Source organism: Rutidosis leptorrhynchoides, chromosome 4 (assembly GCF_046630445.1).
Source record: "Rutidosis leptorrhynchoides isolate AG116_Rl617_1_P2 chromosome 4, CSIRO_AGI_Rlap_v1, whole genome shotgun sequence".
In the NCBI taxonomy this organism is placed as follows: Eukaryota; Viridiplantae; Streptophyta; class Magnoliopsida; order Asterales; family Asteraceae; genus Rutidosis; species Rutidosis leptorrhynchoides.
Window position 1 is genome coordinate 635,219,872 of NC_092336.1, and position 11,956 is coordinate 635,231,827.

Genomic DNA, 11,956 nt, shown 5'->3' on the forward strand with positions numbered 1-11,956 from the left:
TTGATTCTTTAAAGTCAGACATTCTGTTTTGGACAGCATTTAGACATGTCATTTGGTGACGAGTATAACACATAGCAAACAATGGTTTCAGAAGTTATCATACAACTGAAATATGTTTATGAACATCTAAATAACCATATTATAGAAGATCAAAGTCTTAAACAATTTATAGTTCATGTGAGGTCATTTAGAGTGCATATGAAAACAGTTTCCGAGCAATACAAGTCACCAACAACAACAACAACAACAACAACAACAACAACAACAACAACAACAACAACAACAACAACAATAACGAAACCCAATACCACATGAGTGATGTATGGGGGAGGTGGGATGTAGACAATCATTCCCCTATCCGAGAAATAGAGGACCAGTCATTTCTCCTACAGAAAGTAAAGAAAGTCATCCCTCTCCTCATTCGACGGATAAAGAGATTGCTTCCGAGTGGACCTCCGGCCAAAAAGTAGGAAATTTTTTTTTTAAATAGTAAAATAAAATTAAAAATTAAAAATAAAAATAAAGATAAAAATAAAAATAAATAATAAAAATAAAAAGGAGACGCCATGAAAATGGTAGAATCAAATTTCCATGGGTTTAGAAAGCCTGCCTGAAACATCAATTTAGGCTCTAAGCGGCAGTCAAGTCGTCACTTAAACGACGCTTGGTGTTGCCTCGAAAAATAAAGCCAAGGGACCTTGTAAACATTACTCGAAGGGTATGTCAGGTGGAAGTTGTTGCGCGAGCAAAGAGCCAACCACCCGTATCAAAACCAGAACACCACTCATGCACCTTTACGGTAGACATCCCCGAAGACAGACAGCTAAAAGAATACCAATCAAGTCACCACTTTTCATTTAATCATAACAAGAGCTATACATAACCAATTAGCATGATTCTTAAGTCTGTATTGAGTGATTTTTAACAAGGAATCCAGTGGTTAGCATTTCAATGACTCATTCATAAAGCATAAGCACCAGAAAATTCGTATTACATGCAAAACCCTAGCAAAAACTTCAATTGATCATAACTGGTGCATCCGGTAACGAAATTATGCCAATCCAGGGTCCAAATTTATTAATTTTTTGAGATCTATCCATATAGATACATTATATTAACAATACATAAACTCATCTCATCAGATTAATAGCAAATAAATTCGTGATTCAAACAAAATACATCAATCGCGCAAAATAACAACTAACAACGTATGCAATCACAATCAATTGAGCACTAGACTCTTGTACACTATGTAATTGAATAAAATCAGATCTAAAGAGATTAGGGTTAGTGGTTTTATACCTTTAAACACAAATCAAATGGTACTAGCGTGTAGAGAACGATCAAGAGAACAACTTTGATGCATAAGGTTTTGTCTAATTTTGATTGATGATGGTGGTTGTGGTGTGGTGATGGGCGATGGCCAAGGGAGAGGGAGAAGAGAGCAAAATCGACTAGCTTAGGGCAAGATTAAGGAGTCTGTGATCTTTAATTACCTATTATAACTAGTTAGGGCCTCATTAAAAATCCACTAATTGTCCATTAAGCCCAAACTAAGTCCAAAAGGGGTGCCATGGGGGGTTTCAGCCGATGGGGCCCACTAGGGTGGTCTCGAGCTCGTTTTGCTTATTAACTCGTATGCGCGTGGTCCGTTTCGAGTGCCGTTAACAGTACCGGGTCCCCAGAATGTTAACCGGTCATTGAAATGCAATTCACCGGGTTTAATTCATTAAATAAATAATAAATTAATTAAGTTTTTCATAAAGTTAATAATTTTTAAAAATAATTATTTATTCAAATTTCTGAGTTCCATAAACTTAAAGGCTTTCTATGCGATTATCGTAATCGTGTCGTTTTCTAAGTATTTCGCTATCCGAAACAAGTTCATCAATTAATATAAACATATTAATTCAAGTAATCCACTAGGATCATGTATGCATTTAAATCAGTTAAACACATAAAGTTCTACGTAATCCCCGTTAAATAATTAACGAACAAGTAATGATAGTAACGGGAAAAGTAGGGTTGTTACAGCAAAACACATATTTGAAGTCACAACATTCCTCACAAAACCGGGCAAAATGTTGTGGAGAATTTTCTTAAAAATTTTCATTGCAGATTAGGCTCATTTTCGAGGGAAAGGAAGTAAGGTGGAAGGCACGTGTATCGAGTGAGATTTGTTTGACTCATTTCTCACTCGAGAATAACTTCGATAATGTGAATGTAGGGTGTGTTTGGGTGAAACTAGCTTGTAGCTGGAGTTGGAGCTTGTAGCTCGAGCTGGAATAGTGAAGAGTGTTTGGTTATAATGTCTTCATAATAACTTAATCCAATCTATAGCACTAAGAATCATATTTTTAAGTCTGCGAGCTTGCAGGTATAATAAGACATTATTTTATCTTAAATTTTTAGAAAAATAAACAGTCTGCGATAAAATAACATGCATATGTAAGATATAACAAGATTTGGATACTGAAAAACAAACAATACCAATATAATGCTTTATACTTCAATACTAATGTATCAATGAATATAGACCAATAATAAGCAATTATGATCTCAAAATGCTTTTGAACCATGTAACATGATTAAGTGATTTGTGTGCATAATACATAGAATGTTATTTTAGTCACCTCTGATTGGGAATGATCTACTAGCATGTTAGTGGTGGTCACCGGTGATATCTATTTTGACATGTTTCCATCGTCGGGTGTGGTGGTTATTTACCCTGTTGGTGAAGGCTACTTATGACAGCCAGTGGATGATAGATATTGGAGGGGGATTGGGAGGGCGGGTGTAACGACCCGACTTTTTCGACTTATAATTATATTTATTACTTTCACGAAACTGCGTATTTGTGCGTACTAAGCTATATTATGTTCAGAGATATTTATTCATGATTAATTACTTTTGTTAATATCTTACAATGTGTTGTTAAGTGCATAATCACTTAACTTGATCCTCGAATGCTTTTATGACCGTTAGTGTCACTTGTCATTTAAAACGAGCTATGTACTTGTGCACGTTAAACTCTTGTCATAATTGGAATATTATGATTACGTAATACTAATTGTTATTTTCTAATGACAATTACTTGGCTTATTGGTTGCTTAATTACGCTTAGTATTTTACTAATGCACACTAGTTAGTCTTAATGGACTTTTTACCTTAATGGACTTAGACCCACCCTACTTTAGTTAATGGACCATTAAATTAGTCCAACTTTAATGGATTTATGATCCATTAAGATGTAGGACAAAAACCCATTAAGTTAAGCCAACATACTATCACACCCCAGTTAGGTCCTGGGCGAAATGTGACTTAATATCAAATAAACCAACATATTATAATATACGAGAACAATACTACATGATAAAATCAAACTTTATTGAAAGTACGCAGCGGAATAAATGAAATGTCGTTACAAAGGAATAAAGTAAATGTTTCAAATGCAGAAATAGTAAATGCGATATTTCTTGATCCTATGTCCAAGTAGCATCACATAAGCAGTAGATAAATAACTTGATAAAACAGCACCTGAGACAAAACATGCTAAAGTGTCAACCAAAAAGGTTGAGTGAAGTTCATAGGTTTAACAAAAGTATTTGACCATTGTTTTAGACCACAAGATTTAGTTTATAAAGTTGATCTCGCAGGGATCAAAAAGTTATACCAGTTCGTGATATTTAGACTAAACGTTCAAGTTTGCCCCAAAGACAAGTTGTGTATATACTTGTCGGTTTAATTTCATTATTAAGTAATACAATGACTTAGTCAAATGTATCAGGGACGTTACTCCCGATAGGCCTACCCCCAATAATTAAGAATGCATTTAACGAGCAATTAAAAATATCACTGTAGGGACTTAGTCGGACATAGCCGGGTATAGTATAGTTTAACAGTTAGTACTTGTGTCTAAATTGTAAATAGTAAAAGTAGCATGTGTCTCACTCCAAATAAGTTAAATAAATTTGCTAGCAATAAAGAGAGGGGCTATGAGTTCACCTTAGTAAGTAGAGAGATGGTTATTCCTCGGAATAGAAAGTTGGATGAATGTAAGCAGAAAGTCAACCTAATGACATTTAAGAATAGTTAAGTGTTTTGCCCATGTTTAAGTTTAGGTATGAAAATGTTTTAAGTATAGTTCCTTTTACTAAGTTTCTCTTCCTAGTAAGTTTCCATTTTTAGAAAGTTTCCATTTTTAGTAAGTTTATAATTAGAAAGTTTCTATTTTAAAAGTGTTTCCATTTTAGGATATTTTCCATACTAGATATACTTCCAATCACCCCTTTTCCTTCGAATGGTCATTTCAGGTCTAGGGGCTTGAGCTATAGGATCCTTTAAATCGGAAAATCCAAACCCTTCAGCCTAGAGTTTCGTAGAAACCATTCGTCAAGAAAGTTCGAAGATCAATATATATCCAATATATATCCAAAAATGTTTTTATGTGTTATAATATAAGCAGTAGGTTATAAGTATTAGTAATAGTAATAGTGTATATATGTTAAAATATATGTTAAATAATAGTATAAGTAATATTAGGGTTTCATTAATTAATTAGGGTTAATTAATTAAAGTAGTATTTTAATGATTAGGGTTTAGTAATAAATGTTTAGGTTTAGGGTTTAGTGTAATAATGATTAAGTAATGATTAGGGTTTTAATTAATTAAGGTAATATTAGGGTTTTGTAAATTAGGGTTTAGTATATATATATAATTCGTGTATATGTATATATATTACTTTTTTATATATATACCGTATATATGTATGTATGTATATAAAAATATTCGTTTTTACATGTATATATATATGTATCGATTTGTATATGTATATATATATATATATATATATATATATATATATATATATATATATATATATATATATATATATATATATATATATATATATATATATATATATATATATATATGTATATATATGTTTATTTTGTTTCCATAATTAACACAAACAAATCTTTATCTAATCACCTAGGTTTTAAAGATCAAACTTCCTTTTCCCTTTTTTTTTTCTTTTGGTCGACATACATATACATACATATTTAATTTATTTATTTTTCTTGTATAGATCTAGGTGTGTTCATGTATATATCATATACATTTATGAATTAACATGAATATGAATTAAACAAAGATCAAAGTTTATGTAAATAAGTTAGGGTTTATGTTATACCTTTGAAGATTCGAAGATGATTAACAAAGAAAAGATGAACACGATGAAGATTGAAGATCAAAGCCTTTGAAGATTCGAAGAACACCTTGAAGATTCTTGAAGAACACGAAGAACGCGAAGAACAACTTGAAGATCACTTGGAAAACCCTTGAAGGTGGTGGTGGATTTCGATGGTGGTGGTGATGATATTTTCGATTTTGGCCAAAAATTAGAGAGAGGGAGAGAGATTTTTGGGAGAGAGATTTGATTGTGATTTGGTACAAAGAAAAGGTTTAGGTTAGGCCTCTATTTATAGGAGTATTAGGAAATTTCTAGAATTAGGGTTAGGGTTAAATTTACTTACGGAACAAGTTAGCTTGAAGAGGAGGTTAGGAGTGTTGATTAGGGCTAAAAATTAGGAGGGGAAAAGGGTAATTTTACCCTTTAAAATCGGCTAGGGTTTTAGGGAATTAGGGTTTAACTTTTTCACTTAAGTCCTTGTACTTTAACTTAACTTAAATGGTTCCTTTTTTTATCCAAGTTTAATTATTTTAAGTACACAAGTTTTAAAGTTATTTATTTGTTCACAAAAGTTTATTAACTCATTATTTTTATCTTTTTATTAACTTGTTAATTATTACATAAAGTTAATTAATATAATTCTTAACAATCGTTAATTAAAGTATAATTGTTAAGTTTAATTATATAGTTGGGCATTTAATAAGGAAAAGTATATAATGGAAAAATGAGGGTCGTTATAGTACCTCCCCGTTATTAAAAACTTCGTCCCAAAGTTTTTAGGTAGATTCCTCGTTTGCATCAGCAGTTGAGAAGAGATGGGGATATTTCCGTATCATGTGGTCTTTGCGTTCTCAGGTATATTCGGGGCCTCTACGCGAATTCCAATGGACTTTAAGGATAGGTATATTGCTTTTACGCGTTTGTTTGACCTCTCCTTCCATGATTTCTATAGGTTCTTCAATGAAGTGCATTTGTTCATCAATGCGGACATCATCCAAAGGAATAACCAGTGTGTCATCAGCAAGACACCTTTTATGATTTGTGACATGAAACACATCATGTACTTGGCTAAGTTCAGTTGGTAGTTCTAATCGGTACGCCACATGACTGACTCTTTGAGTGATCGTGAAAGGTCCAACATATCGTGGACTGAGTTTGCTTCGTTTACCAAAACGGACAACGCCTTTCCAAGGGGATAATTTCAACATGACTTTATCTCCAACGTGGAATTCTATGTCCTTTTGTTTCTTATCGGCATAGCTCTTTTGTCGACTACGGGCAGTTTCTAATCGTTGCTTAATCTGAACGATCTTTTTGGTAGTTTCATGAATGATTTCAGGACCAGTTAAATGTCTGTCCTCGAGTTCATCCCAACACAGAGGGGATCTACACTTCCAGCCATATAAAGCTTCAAAAGGTGCAGCTTTAATGCTAGAGTGATAACTGTTGTTGTAAGAAAATGCAACCAAAGGTAGATGTCTATCCCATCCTTTGCCAAAATCGATTACACAAGCACGTAGCATATCTTCCAGGGTTTGAATAGTTCGTTCACTTTGACTATCAGTTTGCGGATGATAGGCTGTACTCATGTCGAGTTGAGTTCCAAGAGCAGATTGTAAAGTTTTCCAGAATCTAGAAACGAATCGACCGTCGCGATCAGAAATAATCGAAATAGGAACTCCATGACGCTAGACAATTTCTTTAATGTAAAGCTGTGATAATTTCTCCATCTTGTCAGTTTCCTTGATCGGTATGAAATGTGCAGATTTAGTAAGACGATCAACTATGACCTGAATGGTATCGTTACCGTTTGAAGTCTTAGGTAATTTAGTAACGAAGTCCATAGTGATGCATTCCCACTTCCACTGCGGAATATCGGGTTGTGTCAAGTGAGATATTTGCTTTCAGACAAGTGAGATATTTGCTAACATAAGTAGCAATGTCGGCTTTCATGTTAGGCCACCAGTAGAATTCCTTCACATCGTGATACATCTTACTGGAACCGGGATGAATAGAATACCTAGTCTTATGTGCTTCATCCAAGACTAGTTCACGGAGATTATCGAAGCGAGGAACCCAAATTCTGTTGCCAAAGTACCGTGTACCATTAGCTTTCACTTGGAGTTGGTTCTCAAAACCGATAGGTCCTTCACCTTCGATAAGTGTCGGTTTGATAGCTTCCAATTGAGCTTCACAGATTTGTGTTATAAGATTCGATTTGATTTTCAGATTTAAAGCACGAACGCGTTTAACATCGTCTTTTCAACTAAGGGAATCGGCAACTACATTCGCCTTGCCTGGATGATATTTTAGCTCACAGTGATAATCGTTCAATGTCTCGAGCCATCGGTTTTGCCTCATATTCAGCTGTTTTTGATCAAAGACGTGTCGAAGACTTTTATGGTCAGTGTACACCGTAAACTTAGTACCATATAGATAATGTCTTCATATCTTTAATGCAAATACCATGGTACCTAACTCAAGGTCGTGTGTGGTATAGTTCTCCTCATGTTTCTTCAACTGTCTAGATGCATAGGCAATAACCTTTTCACGTTACATTAAAACACAACCAAAGCCTTACTTCGAGGCATCACAGTAAACAACAAAGTCGTCAGTACCTTCAAGTAAAGATAGAATCGGGGCAGTGGTCAATTTCTCCTTCAGAATCTTGAAAGCATATTCCTGTTCTTCGAACCACTCAAATTTCTTCCCTTTTTGAGTTAGCTTTGTAAGAGGTTTAGCAAGGAGAGAAAAATCTTTTATAAACCTTCGATAATAACTGGCAAGTCCCAAAAATTGATGAATATGCTTCGCAGTCTTTGGTATCTCCCAGTTTTGAATAGCGGTAATCTTAGCTGGATCGACTTATATTCCTTTACTGTCAACAAAATGTCCGAGGAATTGTACGGTTTTGAGCCAAAACTCGCACTTAGAAAGTTTAGCGTAACGTTATTCCTTCCGTAAGAATTCAAGAATCATGCTCAAATGCTGCTCATGTTCTTTCTCACTCTTGGAGTAGATCAAGATGTCGTCAATGAATACAATGACGAATTTATCGAGATAGGGTTTGCAAACACGATTCATAAGATCCATGAATACGGTAGGAGCATTGGTTAAACCAAAAGGCATAACATAGAATTCATAGTGCCCATAACGAGTACGAAAAGCAGTCTTAGGAATATCGGATTCCTTGACTTGGATTTGGTGATAACCAGATCTCAAATCAATCTTTGAATAAACGCTTGACCCTTGGAGTTGGTCAAATAAATCGTCAATACGCGGCAACGGGTAACGGTTCTTGATAGTAAGATTGTTAAGTTCGCGGTAATCAATGCACATCCTTAACGTACCATCTTTCTTCTTAACAAACAGAATAGGAGCTCCCCATGGGGACGAGCTTGGACGAATGAAACCTTTATCCAATAGTTCTTGGAGTTGGTTAGAAAGTTCCTTCATTTCGGAAGGTGCTAAATGGTATGGTGCTTTAGCAATAGGAGCAGCACCGGGAGCTAAATCAATTTGAAATTCAACTTGTCGAGGAGGTGGAAGACCAGGAAGATCTTCGGGAAACACATCGGGAAAGTCTTTAACCACTGGTACATCTTCAATACACTTCTCTTTCAATTCGATCATCTTAACGTGGGCTAGAATAGCTGGATAACCTTTCATAAGGTATTTGCGAGTTTTAATACAGGAGATAATGTTGAGATTAGAACCACTCTTGTCGCCTTGAATGACTAGAGTCTCTCCATTTCCCAAGGGAATGTTAACGGTTTTATCAAAACACATGATTGCAGCATGTAATGGACGAAACCAATCCATTCCAACTACGACATCAAAACTTCCGAGCTCGACCGGCAAAAGGTCTATCTTAAATTCTTTGTTGGCTAGGATTAGGTTACAGTTTTTATAGATTTTATCGACTTTCATGATCTTTCCATTAGCTACTTCTACTAATCGTTTGGTTTCTAAGGGTTGAGGCTTTTCAGTAGATAGGGTACAAAATTCACTTGACACGTAACTTTTGTCAGCACCAGTATCGAATAAAATAGTTGCGTAATAATTATTGACAAGATACGTACCCGTGATGACCTCATCTTCATCTCGGGCTTCAGCAGCAGTAAGAACAAATGCACGACCCTTTACAGCAGTAGTATTGGCTCCAGTTGTAGTGACCCGAACTTTTCCATGTTTATATATATTAATTTAGATTGATATTTACATGATTAAATGTTTCCAACATGTTAAGCAATCAAACTTGTTAAGACTTGATTAATTGAAATATGTTTCATATAGACAATTGACCACCCAAGTTGACCGGTGATTCACGAACGTTAAAACTTGTAAAAACTATATGATGACATATATATGGATATATATATAGTTAACATAATACTATGATAAGTAAACATATCATTAAGTATATTAACAATGAACTACATATGTAAAAACAAGACTACTAACTTAATGATTTTTAAACGAGACATATATGTAACGATTATCGTTGTAAAGACATTTAATGTATATATATCATATTAAGAGATATTCATACATGATAATATCATGATAATATAATAATTTAAAATCTCATTTGATATTATAAACATTGGGTTAACAACATTTAACAAGATCGTTAACCTAAAGGTTTCAAAACAACACTTACATGTAACGACTAACGATGACTTAACGACTCAGTTAAAATGTATATACATGTAGTGTTTTAATATGTATTTATACACTTTTGAAAGACTTCAATACACTTATCAAAATACTTCTACTTAACAAAAATGCTTACAATTACATCCTCATTCAGTTTCATCAACAATTCTACTCGCATGCACCCGTATTCGTACTCGTACAATACACAGCTTTTAGATGTATGTACTATTGGTATATACACTCCAATGATCAGCTCTTAGCAGCCCATGTGAGTCACCTAACACATGTGGGAACCATTATTTGGCAACTAGCATGAAATATCTCATAAAATTACAAAAATATGAGTAATCATTCATGACTTATTTACATGAAAACAAAATTACATATCCTTTATATATAATCCATACACCAACGACCAAAAACACCTACAAACACTTTCATTCTTCAATTTTCTTCATCTAATTGATCTCTCTCAAGTTCTATCTTCAAGTTCTAAGTGTTCTTCATATATTCTACAAGTTCTAGTTACATAAAATCAAGAATACTTTCAAGTTTGCTAGCTCACATCCAATCTTGTAAGGTGATTGATATCGCGTATTTTATACACATTTTCATTAGCGATATCAGTTACATTTTGGTCCATTTGGATACGATTTGGCGGTTATATTGATGATATTGAGAAGGTTCGAGTTTGAAGAGGTAATTGTTGATAAGCGGTGATTTATGATGTTTTTAAGGCACTTTGTTAATCGTTTGTTACTACTGGTGCACCGAGGATGAAAACATTAAGTATACATCAGGTTTTATGGTTTCTCAAGGATTTAAGTGAAGAAATAGTGAAAATAGCCGAAGGATTCAGTTTCAGTTATTTACCGCGGCGCGACAGAGGCCTCCGCGGCGCGGCATTTCACTAGTTTCCAGATCAGAATGTGGGATAAGAAGGTTCAATTTTCACGTGTTTCTCCGCGGCGCGACAAATAAGGTCGCGGCGCGACAGTCCTGTCGGTTCAGCTATTTTGGCAAGTATTTAAGCCCGAATTTAACCCTAATCAATCATAATCGCATCCTGACGAATTCCAGCCACTTTTTGACGAACTTAGGTGATTTTTGGAGATCTTCAAGGTCATTCTAAGGTACTAATCATTCCGGGAACAAGTCTCGATTCGTGTATCGTTCAGATTTCAATCTTTGATTAGGTTTATTCTTTTGTTATCAACAATGAATTTCTCTATGTTTTTGATTGTTATTTTGATTTCAGCCATGATTGTAGGCTAAACTCTTAATGTTTGTCTAGATTGAATATTTGCAAGTGTTTGGATGTTACTTTGAGGTTTTATTAATTGATGCATGATAATTATGAGTTTTGATTAAGAACCATTCTTGTGGGTGTTAATTATTGATACTAGGTTGATTAGTGAATCTTGTTTGAACAAAGGGAACCCTGTTTCAATTTAGTGATCTAATTCCCAATTGATTTGTCTTAACCGATTGGGTGCTTACTGGACCAAGGGGGTAAACCGGGTAACGTAATTGAACAAAATAGGGGTGAATTGTGTGGAGCGAACGCGTAACCAATTGAATCTTAATCTTATAATTAGTTAGTTACTAAGTCACAAACGAAAGATGGTATTTGGTAAAAGGGAACCCTAAGCCAATTAATCCTAGTTTGACGTGTTTGCTGAAAGAGAACTCTGGGTAAACTGACTCTGTAATTGCGTGCATTGATCAATAGAGCTAGTGCTTAATAACAAATCATCCAACACTGCGAATAGGATATCTAGGCGAACATTCTTCTATCCATTGAATTCCAATATCTTTATTTTCCCGTTGAGTCTGTATTTCTTTTATCTAAACTTAAAAATCCAAAAATATTGTCTTTTACTTTTAAAGCTATCTTGATTTGGCTAATCGTTAAATAGCCGCAAAACAAACTATCTCGTAATTTCAATTTTCATAGTTTAACTTAGTTTACTTTTATTAGTTTCAAACTTAATTCTCACGTTAATACTGTCCTTGGAACGATACTTGGAATTACCATTTTTATACTATTACACGATCGGGTACACTGCCCGTAAGTGTGTAGTAATCTTTAACCAGGCATAT